Raw genomic sequence first — 8,502 nt, 5'->3', positions numbered from 1 at the left:
GGTTGAGCTATAGGCGCCGAGCCTAATGTGGTTTTTTAATCATACTAAGTATAATCAGAATACATAATATATTCTTTTTTTTTTTAAGAGACAGAGTCTCACTTTGTTGTCCTCATTAGAGTGCTGTAGTGTCACAGCTCACAGCAACCTCCAGCTCTTGGGCTTAGGCGATTCTCTTGCCTCAGCCTCCTGAGTAGCTGGGAATACAGGCACCTGCCACAACACCTGGCTATTTATTTATTGCAGTTTGGCTGGGGCCAGGTTTGAACCTGCCACCCTTGGTATATGGGGCTAGTGCCCTACTCACTGAGCACAGGTGCCACCCATAATGTATTCTTTGGCTCTTACTAGGTGCAGCTTGAAGTCTGTTAACCTTTAGGTACCACTTATCTGTGTTTATTATTATTTATTCATTGACGTGATAGGTCAAGTGTCCTTTAGAATTTGTAGCATCCTATTGAGGCCACAATCCTCAGAGTCATCTTTAACACATTCTGGAAATACTCCTCCTGGCTCCATCTTCTAAGTCAGGCGTCCTCAAACTATGGCTCACAGGCCACATGCAGCCCACCTAAGACATTTATCCAGCCCTCTGGGTGATTTTGCTGCTGCTGCCTGTCCTGCTTAGCAGCCGACTCGTCCTGGGGCCCGCAGTCTGGCCCTTCAACCGTCTGAGGGACAGTGAACTGGCCTCCTGTTTAAAAAGTTTGAGGACCCCTGTTCTAAGTGTATCAAGAATCTTATTCTTTTTCATTATCTCCCTGCTCCCACTTTAATAACTCTTCTGCTATTCTCAAGTCATCAGCCAGTGTGACTCTTTCAATGTGTAAGTTGGTCTAGGTGGGTGAATTGCTTGAGTTCAGGAGTTCAAGACCAGCTTGAGCAAGAGCAAGACCCCATCTCTAAAAATAGGCAGGTGTCGTGGCAGGCACCTGTAGTTCCAGATACTCAAGAGGCTGAGCCCAAGAGTTTGAGGTTGCTGTGAGTTTTGACCCTACAGCACTCTACAGAGGGTGGCAAACTCTCAGAAAGAAAGAAAGAAAATGACAATCTTTGGTGAAAACTCTGCAATGTCACTCCATTTTTCTGAGGACAGCTAAAATCCTTGCAGTGCCTGATGCCACCTTACAAGACTTGGCCCTATGTGGCCAGTCTAACCTCTTTTCTTGTTATGTTCCTCTTTTTTTTTTTTGAGACAGAGCTATTCCCTTGGGTAGAGTGCCATGGAATCACAGCTCACAGCAACCTCCAACTCCTGGGCTCAAACAAGTCTCCTGCCTCTGCCTCCCAAGTAGCTGGGAACACAGGCACCCACCACAACGCCTGGCTATTTTTTGGTTGCAGCCATCATTGTTGTTTGGCAGGCCTGGGCTGGATTCGAACCTGCCACCTTAGGTGTGTGTGGCTGGCGCCTTAGCCACTTGAACCACAGACACCAAGCCTTGTATATTCCTCTTTACTCTCCTATGCTCATGTGTACTGGCTACCTGGCCTTGCTGGAACATGACTCTACTGGTTCCCTCTACTTTGGTCATTATCCCACTCCACCAAATAGTCACATGACTCTTTTTATTTTCAATTCTCACCTCAATTATCCTCTTTTTTTTTTTTTTTTAACACTTAGTCTCACTTTGGTGTCATAGTTTACAGCAACTTCAAACTCTTGGGCTCAAATGATTCTCTTGCCTCAGCCTCCCAAGTAGCTAGGACTACAGACACCTGTCACACAACGCTGGGTTGTAACACTAGATCTTATTCTATCAATGACCCTGGTTTTCTTTAACATATCTTGGAAATTATGATACTTTAATGAAACAAAAGTAACATTTAGAAAATTTGGTAGTCATTACTTTAAAAAGCTTCCTAAGTTTTATTTTTATTTTACCTTTTTTTCACCTTTAAATACTCAGTTAGCTTTTATTGTCTCTAATTTTATAAACATAGTACTTGTTCCTTAAAAAGTTATATGTAATGAAATGTATGCTTTTGCCATTTTTTTTTCTTTGAGACAGAGTCTTATTCTTTCACCCTTAGTAGAGTGTTGTGGCCTCACAGGTCACAGCAACCTCAAAGTCTTGGACTTAAGTGATTTCCCTGTCTCAGCCTTCCAAGTAGCTGGGACTACAGGAACCCACCACAACACCAGCAACTATTTTGTTGTTGTTGTTGTTGTCATTATTGTTTAGCTGGCCTAGGCCATGTTCGAACCCACCACTCTCAATGTATGAAGCTGGCGCGATAACCACTGTGGTACGGGCACTGAGCCCAATTCTGCCATTTCTTTTTTTTTTGAGACAGAGACTCACTATGTCACCCTTGGTAGAATGCTCTGGCATCATAGCTCACAGCAATCTCAAACTCTTGGGCTTAAGCAATTCTCTTGCCTCACCCTCCCAAGTAGCTGGGGCTACAGGCACTGGCCACAGTATGTAGCTATTTTTGTTGTTGTTGTTGTTGCAGTTGTCATTGTTATTTTAGCTGGCCCGGGCCAGGTTCAAACCTGCCAGCCTCGGTGTATGTGGCCACTGCCACTAAGCTAGGGGTGTGGCCCTATTCTACTATTTCTATTATGTCCATTTAATCCAAATTGTATTGACATTTGTGTTATATTTTTGAAATTATATAAAATACTCTTTGAGGTATATAAATAAATTCTTTAAACATAATTTAAGTACAACTTATTTAGGAAATATTATAAATGATAAATCATGATGAAATACATATATTTCTGGCTTCTAATAAACTCAAGAGCAAGATTATATTTCAGAGAAAGAACTGTTTCTTTTCTGTCTTTACTACTTATTTTCTAATCTGTTGAAAATATTCATATTTTTTGGGTAGCACCTGTAGCTCCGTGTGTAGGGCGCCCGCCCCATATACTGAGGGTGGCAGGTTTGAACCAAGTCCCAGCCAAACTGCAACAAAAAAATAGCTGGGTCTTGTGGTGGGCGCCTGTAGTCCCAGCTACTCAGGAGGCTGAGGCAAGAGAATCATCTAAGCCCAGGAATGTTGCATTGGGCCAGAGTCGAGAGGTAAACTAGTAGTCAGAATGTCTTGGAAGAGAAGGTGGCTGTAGCTCTCTCAGGCATGCAGCAACCCTAGTTTATTTCTTACTCACTTATATAACAATAAAGCATTCTGCACGTACACAAATAATCTTAAAATTACAATACAAAGGCTTGGCGCCTGTGGCTCAAGTGGCTAAGGCGCCAGCCATATACACCCAAGGTGGCGGGTTCGAATCCAGCCTGATCTCGCCAAAACAACAATGACGGCTGCAACCAAAAAATAGCCGGGCGTTGTGGCAGGTGCCTGTGGTCCCAGCTACTTTGGAGGCTGAGGCAGGAGACTCACTTGAGGCCAGGAGTTGGAGGTTGCTGTGAGCTGTGATGCCACAGCACTCTACCCAGGGGGACAGCTTGAGGGTCCTGTCTCCAAAAAAAAAAATTACAATACAATAACGGCACAAAAAAGTCACAAGCCTTATTTATCTTTGTTAAGAGAACAGCAAGTTGCATGGGCCAGGAAAGTAAACATGGTACATGCTTGCAAACATTTGATTTCTCCACTAGACTCCTTCCAATAGATAGGTCCTTTAAGCCTTATGAAAGGCAATCTCAAGCAAGCTTGAACATGATGGGTTGTATTTCTAGTAAAAGTTAAGGGATCTTCCTTTTTTGTTGGTAATATTATAGTCCTCCAGTCCATGCTTGGAGAGGACAGAGTGCAGCCCCTATTTTCCACAAATGATCTTGTTTAGGATATTTCATTAGACTGGATGAAGGAGGGGAGAATCCTCCATTACCCCAGTTTGTATGGCTAGAAGTGGCTGATATGGTTATAATATTTTTACACCATCTTAAAGGTGTCGAAGATTTCTGAGTGTGTGCAAAGCCTCTAGGGCTCCAATCTATGATGCTTCCATAGGAAGTATTAGCTACTGAAAATGCACTTTCACCTTTATACTTTGTCCAATGTACCCATTCCCTGATGTGAGAAAAACTGTGCACTTGACAAAGAGGTGACTCAGGAGGAATGGCGACACCCTGGAAACACATGCCAGCAATAGATTGACTGGATAGCAAATTCATGCTTATCTGAGGAGATATACCACTATAATCATGATCAATGTTGATCCATGCCTGAAATTTAAAAGTCAGACAAAGGGGCTGGCTACCAAAGCAAATAGGAGGTCCACTTACACCAATACTATAATCAGTAATTATTGTTCCTTCGTCCTCTGGTTTTAAAGGACTGCAAGTGTCATAGGGTCCAGGGAGCCAGGAAGATTCATTCACATAAATTGGAATATTTGGTTCGAACCAGTTGACACTTCTCAGTAATGGAGGGTTGGAGTACAAGTCCAGTATTCATAAGTTTGGGCACCTACCTGGGTGGTGAGGAGTGAGATCATAGCCAAGAACAAGGTGGGTGTGGTTAAGGGTTGTTTAGCCTGGGCCACCAGATCTTCTGTATTATTACAAAACTTTTTTACCTGGCCCCATGTCATCTCCAGGGTATTCAGAGTGTGAAGTATGTGGGATAATGCAGTCTTGGTTTTCTTTCTTCTCGGACAGAGTCATTTGCGCAAATGGCTTGTCCAAGGTCTGTGGATCCATCTCCTGGGGACAGGGTCTTTTCTGCACCATCTCTTAACTTTAGGGCCTTGTCAAGAACCCAAAAGTTTGATGAACCTGTTGGAATATAAGCATATCCTCTGCCCCAATGTAACACTTGTGCAGGGATCCATTTATTTGTTGTAACATCTTTATAGAAAACTGGCTGATTGACAAGTTCTGTTGTATTTATCCAATGTTTTTGAGCTGGAGTTTTATTATTGTCATCCATGTTCTAAAAATTTGAAGTAACTAAAGCAGAATTTAGTTTATTTCTGGGGGTATTGTTATTACTGTTCTCCCCCTTTTTGTTTGAGCAGTATTCTTTTTTTGAGACAGAGCCTCAAGCTATTGCCCTAGGTAGAGTGCTGTGACATCATAGCTCACAGCAATGTCCACCTCCTGAGCTCAAGTGATTCTCCTGCCTCTGCTTCCCAAGTAGCTGAGACTACAGGTGCCCAGCACAATGCCTGGCTATTTTTGGTTGCAGCTGTTGTTGTTTGGCAGGCCTGGGCTGGATTCGAACCCGCCATCTCAGGTGTATGTGGCTGGCACCTTAGCCACTTGAGCCACAGGCATAGAGCCTAAGCAGCATATTTTTTAATGTGTGATTATGTCTTTCAGTAATCACTTGACCTGCTATTACCAGGCAGTCCAGTGATGTGTTTGATGTTATGTAGCTGGAAAAAAGCCTGACATTTATTAGAAGTGTATGCAGATGGGCAGCTCCTGTGGCTCAAAAGGGTAGGGTGCCAGTCCCGTATGCTGGAGGTGGCGGGTTTAAATCCAGCCCCGGCCAAAAACTGCCAAGAAAAAAAAAAAAAAGAAAGAAAGAAAAGAAATGTATGCTGAACCATTGTCTGTTTTGATTGACTGTGGCTTTCCCATAATTGCAAAAGCTTCAAGCAAGTGAGAAATGACCACATCAGCTCGTTCAGAAGTAAATGCTGATGCCCAAGAGAAATGAGAATATGTGTCTATAGAGTGATGGACACATTTTAGACAGCCAAATTCTGGAACTTGAGTAACATCTATTTGCCAAATCTGATTAGCTTGTAAGCCTCTTGGATCTACACCAGATGGTAAAGGTGGCATTATTATTTTTTTTTAAGACAGAGCATCAAGCTGTCCCCCTTGGTAGAGTGCTGTGGCATAGCTCACAGCAACCTCCAACTCCTGGGCTCAAGTGAGTCTCCTGCCTCTGCCTCCCAAGTAGCTGGGACCACAGGTGCCTGCCACAACACCTGGCTATTTTTTTTTTTGGTTGCAGCCATCATTGTTGTTTGGCAGGCTGGGCTGGATTCGAACCTGCCACCTTAGGTGTATGTGGCTGGCGCCTTAGCCACTTGAGCCACAGGCGCCAAGCCAAAGGTGGCATTATTAAAGGTTGACAGGTAGGGCATGAGCGAACAATAGCTTTTGCTGCATGCCACGTAATATCATGTCTCATTTTTAGAGATTGAGCATTATTGTGATGTAAAGAATGCTTCAAATTCGCAGTTTGTACTGATCTAATTAAATGATCAATAGCGGCTTTATCTTCAGCAAGAGGTCCAGGTAAATTAGATTGAGCTCTTATATGAGTAATATATAAGGGTTGCTTGCGAGAGCTAATGAGTTGGTGTAATGTTGAAAATAAAGTAATTAATTCTGATTCACTCCAAGGGAGTGTGTGTGACTGGTTCTATATTCTGCACGACATGCAGGGAATATAATGAATTTGTTGTCACGTTTAGAGCGATGTTATAAAAGTCAAAAGTAAGATAATAGCAAATAATTCTGCCTTTTGAATGGATTGATACGGAGATTGTTGTGTTTTAGAATCATGAAGTCCTAAGTAACCAGAAACACCCATTTTATTAGCATCAGTATAAAATGTAGGAGCATCAACAATTGGTTTTTGTTTAACAACTCGAGGTAAAATCCAAGAAGTGTTCTTTAAAAATTGTAAACATTTGTCTGTGGGGTAATGATTGTCAATTTCACCCAAGAAATCAGCAAGTGCTACTTACCAATCTGTAGAAAAGGCAAATTATTTATCTGTTGATTAGTCAAAGAACAATAATTTTATCAGAATCTCGTCCTGCTAATTGTTGCAACCTAAAGCAACCTTTTAAAATTACATATGATATTTTTTGAGTATGTTTCCATCTTCTTAGTTGCTTTGAGAGGGAGAAAACAGTATTCCACAAAAGCTTCCTTCTGCGTTAAAAGTCCAGTAGGTGAATGTTCAGAAGGAAAAATACATAAACTGAAATACGAAAAATTAGTAATTCTATCAAGCTCAGCTTCTTGTATATGTTTTTCTAACCATTCTAATTCTTTCTTAGCTTTTTTTGTAAGCTGCCTAGGACTGTGTAAAGCAGAGTCACTTTCTAATAATGAGAATAAATGAGACAATGTATACGTGGGTATTCCTAGTGATGGTCAGATCCAATTTTTATCTCCTAATAATTTTTAAAAATCATTAAGTGTTTTTAATGTGTCTTATCTTATTTGGATTTTTTGAGGAATTATATGTTGAGCTGATAATTTATATCCTAAGTAATTCCATGGTTCTTGCATCTGAACCTTCTCTGGGGCAATATGAAGACCAAAATTAGCAAGATATTGACAAGCTTTAGAATACATTTTTTTGTAATTCATCATTTGAAGAATGAGAAAACAAGATATCATCCATGTAATGCAAACAAATTCCTTTTGGGAACTCTTTGTGTACTAAGTTCAAAGGTTGCTGAACAAATAACTGACAAAGAGTGGGGCTATTTAACATTCCTTGAGGTAAAACCTTCCACTGATTAACACTGAGCAGGTTTAGCATTATTGAGGGATGGGACAGCAAATGCAAAGCGTTTAGCGTCTTTTGAATTTAAAAGAATGTTAAAAAAGCAGTCCTTAAGATCTACTATGGTAATAGGATACTCTTTTGGAATTAATGATGGGTTTGGAATTCCTGGTTGTAAAGAACCCATGGGCTGAATGGCTGTATTGACTTTTCTTAAGTCAGTTAACATGCGCCTTCTGCTGGATTTTTTCTTAATTACAAAGATCAGAGAATTCCATGGGCTGGAGGAACTTTCAATATGATTTTGATCTAATTGTTCTTTAATTAAAATATGAAGCACTTCTAGTTTTTCCAGAGGAAGGAGCCACTGCTCAACCTGGATGGGCTTGTCTGATTTCCAATGTAAAGGCAAGGCAAAGTGCTGCACAATGGACCCTAAGGAAAATCCTCTGAAAGAGTGGGGAATCCTAAGCCAGTTCGATCACCAGCTTGTCTTGTTACTTCCACCTTAAGGGGAAAGGTATTTATTGTAGACTTAAAACCCATGTTAAACATTATGTTTTTTGCTGCTGAAGAATAATGGGAATAGCTATCTAGCATAGCTCCCCATTGTTGAAGCAGATCTCTTCCCCATAAAGTTAAGAAATGGGAGTGACATAAGGCTGAAACTGAGCTGGCTGTTTTTCAGTTGCATAGCAGTTTAATGTTTGAGCACTTTCTTCAATGTCTGTCATTGTTCCAAGTCCTACAAAAGTAGGACTTTTTTCTTGGGCCAAGTCTTTGGCCACATATAAGAAGCAATAATGGAAACATCAGCTCCAATATCTACAAGTCCAATGAGGACAGTACCATCAGGAAAAATTACAACACACTGAGCTCAATTGTCATTTATGAAGGCATGCCAAAAAACCTGTTTTCCTGTACTACCAAATCCACCTTCTCTTTTTATAGGAGCTGCTTTACTTTTGTGGTATGGGAGAATTAACAACCGGGCAACACACTGTCCAGCTTCTAAAGTGATAGTTTTAGTAGCAGAGGCTATTATTTGAATTTCACTCTCAAAATCAGCATCAGTTATTCCACCATGAATTTGTAATCCTT

Source organism: Otolemur garnettii, unplaced genomic scaffold (genome assembly GCF_000181295.1).
Source record: "Otolemur garnettii isolate 467f Iridium unplaced genomic scaffold, OtoGar3 scaffold00091, whole genome shotgun sequence".
Lineage (NCBI taxonomy): Eukaryota > Metazoa > Chordata > Mammalia > Primates > Galagidae > Otolemur > Otolemur garnettii.
Note: the sequence above shows the minus strand (reverse complement) of the source record.